The following is a 14,047-nucleotide window of genomic DNA, read 5'->3' as shown; positions in this document are numbered from 1 at the left end:
AGAAAAATTGAAAATTAGCCACATTTCCATTGACCATATAGTTGTGTAATTTGACATTTTGAAAATAAATTTTCCTAATGGAAACATGCCATTTAAAAAAAAAAAAAAAAACTTGTTTTCTGAAAAAAGATTTTCTAAAACCATTTCGAAATTGGTTTACATATTTTGAAAAACTTTTTTCGCATTTGATTTCAATTGCATTTCTTATTTAATGAAAAACATCATAATAATAAAATTGTGTTTTTGCGACATTATCGGAATATTGACAGGTTTTCTAGTGTCTTTAATCAGGTCGTGATTATTATCTTACTCTACGAACTAATAAATAGTGGCATCAAGTTTTGGAAGAAAAACAAATACAATTTTCAAACTTTGCAGCTTTAACTTTTGTATTGATTATTGTGCAGTGATCAGATGCAGCATACATATTAGCTGAAACCAGATATTGATCAGTGATCTGATTTACGTGCACAGCCCTCGTTTATGTCCAATATGTGTATCTCCAATAATAAGTGTTTGAAAGAATCAAAGTAATGCTCCAGGTCTGTTTTTGATGGGTGAATAACATTAAAGCATGACGTAAAGCTCAGAAAGTTGATTTAACCTAATGCTGCACCTTTACGAAGAACAAAATCAATGTTTTGAAGTGGCCATTACAGCAAGAAATGCTGAGGGAACCATAAAACAGCAAAACATCCTGTTGCAAAGCGTGTGCAGAACCCCTGTTTATTCTAAGGTTGTGATTTTTCTTCTAGCATTTCTGTTCATGAACTAAGTGATGTATAAAGAGAAGCGTCTTACAACAATCCAGGAACATTTTGATGATGAGCTGAGGATCTTCCAGTGTAATAAATCACTCTGATAAATTCTGGAAATTAAACATTTTGACTCTTGACTTGAAAAATCTTCAAATCTCGACTCCTCTGGGTATCTTGAGTTTGTTTTCAAATGGAAGAGAACTTTAATCAGTACATCAGAATGACTTACAATGAGTCAGGATTTGCTCCAGAAGTTAATCAAAACCTTTGTAACCCTTCAGACTTTTCTTTGTTCTTCATTTTTTCTTATAAATGTGAAAAACAGGAAAAGTTGTGACTATAGCTGCACTATTTGAAGGTATAGAAGTTGTACTAATCATGCTGATCTCCTGTCTCCAGCATCAAGTTTTGTGGAAATCTTTTTCCATCTGTGCCTCCTGTCGCGCTGTTTTTCTCGTCAGTCAGATGTCAAACTGTCTCCACAGTCACCTTGTTTATGTTAGCAACGCTGTTCCATGCAGAGGCAATTAGTAATCTTGACTGTCAAATGAGCTTCATTATGAAATTATATGTTTAAAAATAGACAAACGTCTTAATAAAGCAGCAGTGAATAATAATAACACAAAACATCTTATAACTGTGCAGATTTAAGCTGAAAAACTTCATTTCAGCATTAATATTTCAACAAACCTTGAAGCTTTGCAGATATTTTTGCATTCTGACTATTAAAACTGACATATAGGGGAATTATTTTATGCTAATATCTCTGTGCTCTGGAGGCATCATTAAGGTTCAGTGGTCAGACATTAAAGTGTGAAATTAGACCTGAGCTAATGAAGAGCAGCAGGTAAATTCACTCTGAGACTGCATGACCTCCACCAAAGCTGAATGAAAAATGACTCCCTGGTCCAGATTTACTTCCAGTATTATTCCTGACCACATAATTGCACAGTGGAAGAAAAATTATAATTTTTTTTGTTTTAAAGAATCAGAAAAGTCTAAAGTGCAAAGCTTTTAAGAACATTCATGTATTTCTGAGTGGTTTCTTTTCACTTTGCATTTCTGCACCAGGAATCAGCGTCATGCTGCATTGATGCAGCAATTCATGCAAAAGGAACCCCAACCAAATTCACTGTATGCATGCACTGTAAAGCACGTTTTCTCAGCAGGAAGAACAATCTGTATTAAAATATATATATATATATAAATTTGGTAACACTTTATTTGAAGGGGGTTGAATAAGACTGACATGACACTGTCTTTAACATGACATAACACCTATCATGAACATGAATAGTCTTATTCACCCCCCTTCAAATAAAGTGTTACCATAAATTTTTATTCCTATGCAATATTTACATTTTCTAAGAGAGTAAATTTTTAGATGCATTTATAAAAATCTAAATTATCAGAAATAAATGCTTAAAATATGTCACACTGTGTGTAGCAGGGTAATTATAGTTTTGGGATTTTCATTATAGTTCTCTTTTATTTAGTTTGTTAGTTTTAATTAGTGTGTTTGCTAGTTTCTATTAGTTATTATTAGTTAAGTATTGTTTAGTCTTTGTTTGTTTTTATTAGTAAAAGCAGTAGCTTTATTTTTGTAATACTTTGGTTCATTTTTAGGTGCAGAATTCAAAACGGTAAAAGTATTGTGCTTATGTATACAAGACTGACTTTAGACAAGGACCCGACAAGAGACAAAGACAACAGGTTGACTTAAATACGCAGGGAGGGTAATCAGGGAATGAGACACACCTGGCAAGCAATCAACAGGTAAGACAGGACAGGGACAGGGCTAAACACAGAAAACCTCAAAAAATAACTACACAGAAAATACAGAACACAACAACTGAAGATCAAAATGTATTCATTTATTGTTGAACAACCATTTTACAGATTAGCATAAGCCGGAGGCGTGGATTTCCAGCGAACACTCTTTACAAGGTAAGACTAATGTTCATATACTTTACAAGTAAGTATGATTAAAGATACCAAATATCGCATTATGGAGAAGGTGAATCTAACCGTTGGTAACCATGGAGACAGTGCTGCGCCGTCATGTAGCCTAGCATGTATTTTTAAAAAAGCTGGTTATCATTTCGTGTTTTGTGCGTTTTTAAGGCTCGGCGTAAGGGGGGAACGCTGCTTATGACAGTGATATAAATAATGTGGTGTGAATTAAGTCAAAGTCGGTAATTTGATCAAAACGTCAGGAGGGAGGAGGGTGGGTTTTTAAGCTAGCTATCCAACTTTTGTGATTACCGCCGTCTATGAGCTCCAATCAGGTGTGTTAAATTCACTGACAAATTAGCTCGATTCGAACAAGTAGAAGCCATGAATGAACTGGAAAAAACAACTTTGGAAAACATTTTCAGTTGCTCTGTTCAATGCTACTGTCCCTCACTTCCTATCTGCGTCATGGCGCTTCTTATGATCAAATGAGTAGTTGCAAAGAGTCAATCGTTCCAGTTTGTTATAGTTTGTTCTCATAATAACCGTTTTTATTTATTTCTGCTTACAAAAATGTTTTCTCAATTTCAGTTTTCATTATTTCATTAACTTTAGTTAATGAAATAATTAGTGTGTAGTGAAACTGTCATTTTTAAATTGAATTACAGAAAGAAAAGGTCTTTTCAGCAATATTAAAAAGAGTATCTAGGTGCGCTTTTGCTAATAACTGGACTAGCTCCTGTTAAGCTCAACGCAGATCAGACTGGAGCAGAATGTGTCAGAGCAAAGAGAGAATAACTGAGACTGAAAGAATAATATGTTCACGATGCCCCGAAGGATGCAGATGCGCCGTACCATCCTCACTGCTGCCCTCCTTCAAACACTGCTGAGACGGATGATTGAAGATGGAAACAACAAAGGAGGAAGTGAAAGCACAGCCAGCAGGAGAACTGAGAGAGTAAAACACAGGGAATGACTGAATGAAAGCAACCACGGCAGTAAGAACAAATGAATGAAAAAGAAGGGTGCATGAGGAGGAAGTGGAGCAGAGGGGGATTGGTAAAGATGGATGTTAGCAGCTGAGAATCATCCCGCAGACCTCCAAGTCGGAGCAGCTGCAGAAATGCCACGACCGACAAACTGGTGCACACTGGCTTCCCCACGCACATAAATCACAGCCGAAAATGCAATTATATGATAATTCACAGTACAATTCAATTCAGAGGCGCTATTCAGATCCACTCAGAAATGGCAACGTATTCACAACACATTTGTCAACACCATTAGCATAGAAATAAGATTCAGTCCAGCTCCTCTGCAGGCTGCAGAGTTACGATCCACTCTGAGAAGGAATGAGCTGCAGTCCAGAGGCAACACTTGACATTTGATGGCATCAGCTTTCAAGAAAGTCAAGAGTTTAATACTGTTAGATGTTAGACTGATCAGTCCTCTGACTCCTGACATTCTCTTAAATACGGATCTTAGTGATGGATCTTCCTCAAAATGCATTTGACTGAATTTATGACTCATAATGCCGACAGAGAAATGCTTTTGACATTTGGATGTCAATCACACAAACATCCTGACATTTAAAGTCTTCGTATTTAATGAGGCGTTGCAAAAAGTACAAACCCTGTGTTGTATCTGTTACATAACAGAACCAAAATGTACAAATTCAGATTTTTTTTTTTTATTACTTTGCAGAAAGAGCTAAATGGCAGAGCGCTGAAGTTTTCAAATTGTATTAGATTAGAGTGGAAAAGTAATCTGAAGACTAGAAATTTCTGCCAATTCCAGGAACGGAGAGCAGAAAAGGATTTCACAGCAACAGCGTTCACAATGCAGCACTCACAGCTCATCTGCCGTGACATTTTAAACCGATTCATTTGAGTGTTTTTGTCAAACTGCTGCTCAGAAATTTATACAACTGAAACGTTTCTATAAAAAATGTTTGGTCACAGATGGTTTGAATACATTGATATGAAAAATAATTTGCTCCTCACAGATTTATATCGCAAAATCAAGAAAGACCTTAAAAGATCTCTGGAAGCAACACACCGTGGCTCTTAAAGAAATTTAAGAATATAAATATAAAACAACACATGGGAAACATGTTGTTTTTAGGGTTAGTTAAGTTTTCTGGGAGTGACCAGCCAACCAGCAAAGACTAAAACCACTCATGGTAAATTACTGTAGCATAACGAAAGAAAGTAAAGAAAAGTTAGAATACCGACCAAAAATAAATGATTCTAGTTGTTATTAATTGAAGGAAACTCTAAACATATTAGTTTTTATTCTTGATTTAAAGGAACTCATTTTTGCAGATTTTTGGTGCATAGAAGCTGAATTCTGCTTCTCCATGTTTGGTTCTGGGGATGCAGAGCAGACCGTTGAGTGATTTATAAACTAACAGCAGTATTTTAAAGTCTATTCTCTGAGCTACAGGGAGCCGATGTAAGGACTTTCAAACTGGGTGATGTGCTCCATCTTCCTGGTTTTAGTCAGAACGCCAGCAGCAGCGTTCTGGATCAGCTGCAGCTGGAGGATTAATTTAGACAGATCTGTAAAGACGCTGTTGCATTGTATATGAGTTTCCCTTGATCTTGCGGCGACATTTGTCCTTTAATCCTTGTAATGTTCTGCAGGTGATAAAAGGCTGACTTTGTAATCGTCTTTGTGTCTCTGAAGGTTCATGTCTGAGTCCATCTCTACACTCAGATTTCACTGCTGATTTCTAGTTTCTTACTGTAATAGCTGAAGCTGTTTGTTAATTTTAAATTGTTTGTATCTAATAGTAACTTTAGTTTTGTTTCTATTCAGTAGAAGAAAGTTTTGGCGAATCACTCGGTGCTTAAATGGTGACATTGTAACGTAGCGCTGTCTCATCTGCATAATTATGGGGAAGGGGATGTTTTTTTTAAACTCATTTACATGCAAAGCAGTTTCTAATGGTTTTTGATTTTTTTTTCTACTGAAATAACATTTCCATAAAAAATACAAACTGCTTAATTCTCCCCTAGCTTAGCAAACATACAGAATTTGCATAGAATAAAGTAATTATTCTCCATGTATGAGTTCATTTTCATTCCTGCTCTCACATTTTAATAGAGGAGCTCAGTCTCTTTGGATTGCTTGATACGCAAGTCTTTTAATATTTTTTTTTCTTTCAATTTTCAAGCTTTTCGACAAAACCCAGTCATCCACAGAAGGACACTCAAACGTGAGATTGTTTCAGACCCATAGCCAGCAGAAAGTCGGCTCTGGAGAAATTGGCTTTTGAAGAAGGCAGCTGGGAGTTCTTGTTTGCTTTCTTTTCTGCTTCCTCAGAATCTGCAATTTAATTCAGTTCAACTCATGTAAGCACAAAAGTACAGCTGTTGATGGTTTTGTGATTAAAGTCATCATGTTAAAAGGAAACTCGGTAAAAATTAAAAGTAAAACCAGTTAAACAGCCCTCCAACAGCCAGCTCAATATTTCCATCTGTATAAACTCCCTTTAGCTCATAACTGACTCCAATTTATCTGACATAACGTAAACAAAAACCTTCACGAGTCGAAGATTAGGGACCAAATTACGTTCAAACTGTACCACTCCTTCTTGTCAGAATGTGTTGCTCCTGTTTTACATCAGATTATGGATGTTTAATATGTTTCATGGCGTATTTTAACGATTATTTTACAAATGCAGTTTGGAAAAAGTGAAACCCAAATAAGAAGTGCTAAATAAATAAAGTAATGACAGCAAAATAGTTTTTGTAACTTGCAAGAAGACAACAAATTCACAGCAAATTAAGAGTTTTCAACATAATCCAGGTGAGAAGTTTGGACTGCTGAATAATTTGGCAGATTTTCATGCACTGCAAAACATTTGAAGTTGGTTTGACTTGAAAATGCAATTCAAGTCAACAAAAAATTGTTTGGGTTTTTAAATCAGAAATTGATTTAATAAGAAAAAAATAGTCTAAAAATGTTTTTTTTAGGTTAATTAATCTTGAACTGTGAGTTTTAAATTAATGCTGCAATTTTAGCCAAATATTTCACAATTTGCTATAAAAACTGCTGTAAGTTTATTTTTCACAAACTCACACATTTTGTTTCAAGATCTAAAACTCGCTACATTTATTTGACTTAAAGAGATACATACAACTAAATGCGGCTCAGATGTTTTACAGTGTGTCTGTCGGACTCTGGAGGAGACATCTTGGTGCTTCATCACTTTGTTCCACTTTCATTTCAACACTTTGATTTGCTCCACTGGAGTCTGGTGTGTCAAAACGAGGACACAGAAAGCAAACTCTAATTATAGGTCCCCCCTCTGGTGGGACTTGTGCATTTTGCTGGGATGCAGATGAGCTGTTCCTATGTCTGGAGTCCAGGCAGGACGGGATCTGAGGAGGCTTTTATCCGTAACATTTAAACCTCTCCACATGTCGGCAAGCTTCAGGGTAATTTATTTGTGAAGTAGAAGGAACATGATGCATGGTTTTTAGAGTGAAATAATATTTAATGTCTCCTTTTGCGTTTTTGGGGTAGGTCTCTAGCATAGATTTAGAGCAAGACTTTGACTAGGACAGTGTTTCCCAACCCTGGTCCTCAAGGCACACTGTCCTACATGGTTTAGAGGTTTCCTTGCTTTAATGTTCCTGATTCAGCTGATTGCAGTTCAGCAAACGCCTGTTAATCAGTCATCGATTGAAATCAGCTGGACTGAAGCAAGGAAATACCTAAAACATGCAGGGCAGTGTTCCTTGAGAACCAGGGTTGGGAAACACTGGACTAACACATGAATATAATTTGATCTACAGCATTGCATTTAACAAACACCTCTAACCTGAAATGAAAACATTGTTCTTTTATTCTATGAACTACTGTCAACATGTCTGTGAAATTCCTAGCAAAAATTTAGTATTTATTTGCAGAAAATGAGAAATGGTCAAAATAACAAACAAGATTATGCAAATAAAACAAGTTTGTATTCTTTTAGAAACAACAGTACTAATGTTTTAACTCAAGAAGAGTTCAGAAATCAATATTTGATGAAATAACCATGAGCCCGTTGTTTTTTTTAGTTAAAAAATGTTTAATGATGACAGGAAATTTCAAAATACCACTTGATAATTATGTTTTATTGAATTGAATTATGTGTTATTAAAAAGACTTAAATAAATAAGCAATGCTAAGCCTGGTGGGGGCACAAGGAAAGCCTGGTGGCCCGCCAGGCTTATAGTACACTGGGGGGAAACCCTGCATTTATTTCTGTTCCTAGTTTTTCTTTTCTGTTCTTTAGCAGAAAACAACATGGATATGTTTCTTTTTGTGGAATGTTGAAATGTATGGAAAATAGAACATGATTTCCAACTTAATGACAAAAAATAGATATGAAACAATATCACTGATATTTTTAGTGTCATTCTGTCATGAAAACTCAATTTACAACTGGAAAACACAGCTTAAATCAGCATTTGTTGTTAAATTTATGTAGATTATACCTTTATTAAAGAAAGGAAAGGACAAGCAAACAGTAAGGGGTAAAATCTACATTTACTCCAAACATTCCTAAAAAGTTTCCCTTCTTTTTCTTCTGACTGGACTAGATAAAACTATAAAGATATTTTTGGCTGTCTGCTGTTTACCCATCTCTCTCTGTGTTTTATCTTCTTTTTCCTTTTGTTGATTTTTAGGCTCATCTTCTCCCCCTCCGCGTTCCATCTCATTCCCCTTCCTCCTTCCTTTGATATTAATCTTGTTTATTTGCTCTCTTTCAGGGAGAGCTGACGCAACCTAAGCTGATTTATTTAACTGAAAAAAAAGAAGTTATGGAGGCAATACGGTTCAGAGGTGTGAAAAACAAACACACACACACACACAGAGCAGTTGGGTGATTTTAATCTAGGAGCAGCTGTGGGGACATGGATACTGGGTCTGAAAGTGACAGAACGGCTGCCAGGTCCCCCAAAGTGGGAATATGTGTGCATGTAAAGGTATGGCATGATATCTGCTGGCTCTCAGCCTGACTTTATCTTTGCAGAAAACCCAACACTCGGCCTGGACGCGCATACTCCACATCGCGCAGCCTCTGCAGTGACATTGATGTCTGTAACTGTGCCAGGACAGGAGAGCTTCTTGAGCGCCCAGCAGCCAAACAAACTGCAGCTTAACTAACCTTGACCTGCTGACAACATGAAGCGCCATTAGCATAATAAACAAACCCTTTGGAAACACAGCGGCGGGGTGCGTCCTGCCTGCTCTGGCTTCACAAAATGTCAATATGTGCTTTGGTTTCAAACACAAATTTTTAAATGAGCTAAATGACTGCGAGTCGTACAGTTGATGACTTTGGCCATCTCTATAGAAACAACGCCAGGACGGAAAGGCAACAGCAGTGACCTTAGAGAAGCAGCTGTTGGAGAACATTCAGGGACTGTTCACCCACAGGCCTGATAACACATTTTTCTGGACAATAAATTGTCCCAGAACTTATTGTGATAAATGATAATATTATCTTGAGAGGATTTTCAAGTAATATGATAATGCAAGAAAATATCTTCAGTGATCAATAAACTTTAAATTCTGATGAACATTTAAACACTGGAACTGGAGGACATTTGAAATATCCAAGATAAATAAAGAAAACAACAGAAACGACAAATAAAATTAACTGTAAAGTCTCTGTAAAGAAAATCATCTCAAGAAAAGGGACACTCGAAACCAAAGAACCAGACTGAAGGTCACTTTTGGTCAAAAGAGAAAACGGAGAAATGATGAATGAAGCAAATGAAAATTATCGAGTTTCTTGTAATTTATTATATGATTAAGTGATTTATTGTTTATTGTCTCAGGTGTATTCACCCAATTACTAGAAACCAAGATAAGCAGAGCCAGAAAACTATGCTGAAAATCTTGCCAAGTATTTTTGGTTTATATTTTTTGTACACTTGAAATAATACAAAATTAACTTTGAAGTAACTTTCCAGGAAGATGTAAGGGCTTGTTTTAAGTAAATAATTCCTTAGTACTTTTTAAAAAGAAAGTACTAGTTTCACTTTAACTAATGATAAAACATTTTCCTCTTGTTGTAAGTGAAATAATCTGCCAATAATTAAGGAACTACTGACTTAAAACAAGCTCCTATATGTTGCTGAAAAGTTATTTGTAAGTTAGTTTTGTCTTAATTCAAGTGTACAAAGATATTTGCTCTAGAAACTACAGTAGACAGAAATACTTTTGTCTTTTTGCAGAGTCTTACTTTGAACCTCTTGGCCAGCAGAGGGAGCCCAAGAGCCGTCAGGGCAATAATTTGAAGCTAGAATGAGGCGACACTTTCTGGATCTGCTGCATCTGTAAAATAATGAAACTTTTTCAAAAGAAATTTGCAAATTAAAAATATCCAATAAATGTCCTCGTTGTAAGGTATGTTAATAGTTTAATTAAATGATGCTAGTTTATCATTTCTGCTGCTGGTCTCAGATTTTACAAGTGCTACAATTGCAAAAAAATATAATAGCTTATTTTCTCTACATGTTTTTTTTAATTACAGTAGAACATGCAGTTTGACACGCTGTACCTAATAACTAAGTGCATTTATGCAACAACTGATGGGTAGCGTGATCTTCAGAGGATGAAGAGAAACAAAAATATTTTTCACAGGAGTTGGTGTAAACTCAGAAGTTAATTAAAAGATTAAGTAGAGTTGCTCTGGTTTGTTTTCAAAAGGAGCCTCTTTCCTCCCCCAGGAGGAGGTTGATTTATGAAGCTTTATGAGAGTCTACAGTTTACCATTTTTACAGTTTTTAGTGTTGCTGGTTGCAAACACCATTTAAGTTCTTCTATGCACTGCAAACGCACAAATATTACCAAGTCTTTTTGGTCTAGTTTCTGCTGTAAATATCTTAGCACACTTAGAATAAGAGGAAAAACTAATGTACAAGTACATTTTCAGCAAGATATCAGAGCTTGTTTTATGTCAATAATTCCTTAATATTGATGAAAAAGTATTAGTTGTAAGTGAAGTAACTTGTAACAAGTAAAAGTCCTGAAAAGTTACTTGTGAGTTAGTTTAATAATATATTTGCACTAGAAATTAGAAAAAGAAATACTTGGTAATATTTTGTGTCTTTGCGGTGTGAACACTGTATCTGAAATCCACATGGAAATAAAGCAAAATACAACATGATAAATGTTGTTATATTCTCAGCCAGACATAAAATAACTAACAAAATATTGGGATATTTAAAGTGAGATTTCTTGATTCTTTAGACTCAACCTGGAATAATAAACACTAAAGAAAGCATTTCATTATGCAAAGAAAAAGGAAATGATTAAATGGAAACAACGGCCTTGTCAAATATTTCAACCTCATCAAAACTTAAAAGGAAAGAAGCATGATGGGAAAAGGCTAAGTTGTGATTTGTGACCTTTGAGGTTCAGGAAAGCTCTTTTTTTGCTTCTCTCACCAGATACTGTGCCAGGTAATTATGTTCTAAGTTGCTTTATTACTGCCAGCTCAGCTGCAGCAGTATAAGAGCTTTTCAAACCCACGCACACACACACATGCACACGCACACACATGCACAAACACAGAGCCAAGCAGGCAACCCCTTGAAACACCCCGTGTTTATCCACTGCAGTGAAGTTACTAAAGATAAAACCAACTAGCTCTAGAATAATGCAGCAAAACACATTCCAGAAATGTTTTACTTCAAATCTGTTTTTGTTATTAGGATGTCCAAGAAATTTATCATAAACCTTCAGTGGAAATAAATTGCTGCAGTGACAGTTCTGAAATGTTTTGTACCCCTGGACTGCTGCTTCTGCGTAAATTTCCTTCCTGGATGAAGGTTACTGACCAGATTGAGAATTTAAAAAACTCATTAAGATATAAACTATCTGTCTGCTTTTTATTTTATTTTATTTTATTTTTTATTAAACAGTCTTCAGAATTGGTGCTGTGTAAACATGAATGTTGCTTTATTTTTAACTGCTACTACTTTTTGGCTGCACTGTGCGGCGAGTTTAATCCCGCAAAAACCTTACGTACAATAAAAGAATGAACGCAATGTGGCTGACAGTAGCATATGGGAACAGTGCCCTCTTGTGGTGAACGGGGTAAGTGCAACATAAAAACAATAGAATAGAAATATCCTTTATTTGCCCCAATAAAGGGGAAATTTCTGCGCAAAGGCAGCAAAGTGACACAAACACAAAGATAGGAAATATATAAAAACAATAAAGAATAAGTTCAGACGTAGTAAATTAATAAAAAACTAAAAACTAAACTGTTTTATCTATTCCAAAACAACTTCTGTTGTTGTAATAATCAGCTGTGACCAAATTGTATTTATTTGATTTAAAGTTGAAGAGTCTTCTTGTTCCATGATGAAATTAGCTTCTTAGGAGAAAATGGCAACGAATGTTCTTGTTCTTCTCATTAAAAACATATTCAGTCTTTTAGTTATTCTCAGATTAAATGTAACGTTTAAAATGCAAACTGTGGCCTAAGAGTCTGAGATGGAGATGCTGAGAGTTTGCACTTCGGTTCAGAAAAGCAAACGGACAGAAAGTGTTTGTTAAAGAGATAATATTAATAGCTAATTGGAAAACCTTTTTCCAATTTGACGTCGTCTTTGTGCGATAGTAATTATTCCTAACCTGGTAACGACTGAATTATTTTAATAATCTTCTGATCCATAAATCCTTAGAATTAAATATCTATTTTATGTAATTTCTGAATGTGTTTACTTTCTTGCCTAATTGTTTGCTGTGCTGGAATATAGTCTTGTCATTTTATGATGCACTAATGTCCACTTCAGTGGTCTGTGTGCATTTATAACATAAAAATCCACAAGAATTTTAGACAGCTGTCCACTGTAATGACCACTATGCATGAAAGGGTTAATACATACATTAAATTACTGTACACTCAAAAAATGAATCATTGACTTAACATAATTTTTTATGTCAACAGGTTCCACATAATTGAATTATGCTAAATGAAAACAAAACAGATATAGTAATCTGACTTAACTTTATGCTTAACTAAGTTAAAATTAATTAATTAACCCAACTAATTCAAATCACTTCGAATGACAAAATAGAAGTTAGTTGAACTAACTTAACTTTTTTGTGTTAGTCTGACAAAGCAAACACTCTTCCAGTGGACTTACATTTAATTTGTTCACTAAACAAAAACAAATTATGTTACTTTAACAACTAAAATTTGCTTTCCATCAACCGATAATTTTTTTTAATATAACTCTTTTTTTTCTTATTACGTTAACTAAATTCAAGTTTGTCGACAGGTTCCACACAAATTAATTAAGTAGGTTTAATTTAATTTTGTTATGTTCTTTATTTAACAACACATTACATCATTTTAACAGTGACAAGAACATAAACTGACAAACGATAAAATTTCAACGTCAAATATCTCATATTTGACAACATCAGGCCTATAATTTATGGCTCATTTAAAGCCGTAAAACTTCTGCAGTGCTGCAGGTTATTGAAATGACACTGACTTGATGCATGTTTTTATTGAGAAAACCAGATAAATGTGAATTATCTCATTAAGAGTGACAGTTCTTTATTAAACTGCTTCATGTTTTATTGTCATCAGATGAAATTTCCTGTTGTGTCGCAAAAGAAAAACTCCTGAATCTCTAGTTCCTGTATTTGCTCACACAACAGAAACCACTCTGATGATACTCTAGGGTCCTTCAAGTCTCTACTCTCATTCCCCAGTTTCACTTGGTTTCCCACAATTCTCTGACTCTTCTTTTTCTTCTTAACACAAGCTAAGTTTTTACAGTGACGTCAGGGAACCACTTAGTTTCTCTCATCACAGCAGCGTCCGAAAGCGCAGCAGGGAGGCCAGACAGACCTTATGGTCAAAGTCACGTCAATGTCAGAGGCTGAGTCTGCCAAACGCCACAGTCCAACCCTACAGGTGAGGCCTCGTTCCAGCCTCCAGGTTGGCTAAACTACAGAAAAAATGTTTGCTAGGCTGAGCTCTGGTGTACTTTTCAAGGTTGATTCAAAAAAGTCTGCTCTGTATCAAACTTGCCTTTGATAGGATGTCAGATTTCTACTAAAGAATCGTTGGAGAACCCAACCAATCTCACTATCTTCAGTAAAACTGTCCAGCTTTTTCTCAAGAGTTTCATGAGAAATTCTTACAACTTTAAAGTGTTAGTTTAAAGATTAGATGTTTAGTTATATACAATAAAGTCCCATTGTTATTTAGATGAGAAATTAACGAAGAAGTTGACGCAACACCATTGACCTTCTCTATGAAACATCGACTGGGAAGGAAACATGTTACGTGTTTCTGGTCAAAG

Source organism: Poecilia mexicana, unplaced genomic scaffold (genome assembly GCF_051168715.1).
Source record: "Poecilia mexicana isolate PSO_F unplaced genomic scaffold, ASM5116871v1 scaffold_15, whole genome shotgun sequence".
NCBI lineage: Eukaryota > Metazoa > Chordata > Actinopteri > Cyprinodontiformes > Poeciliidae > Poecilia > Poecilia mexicana.
This window is presented reverse-complemented; position numbering follows the sequence as displayed.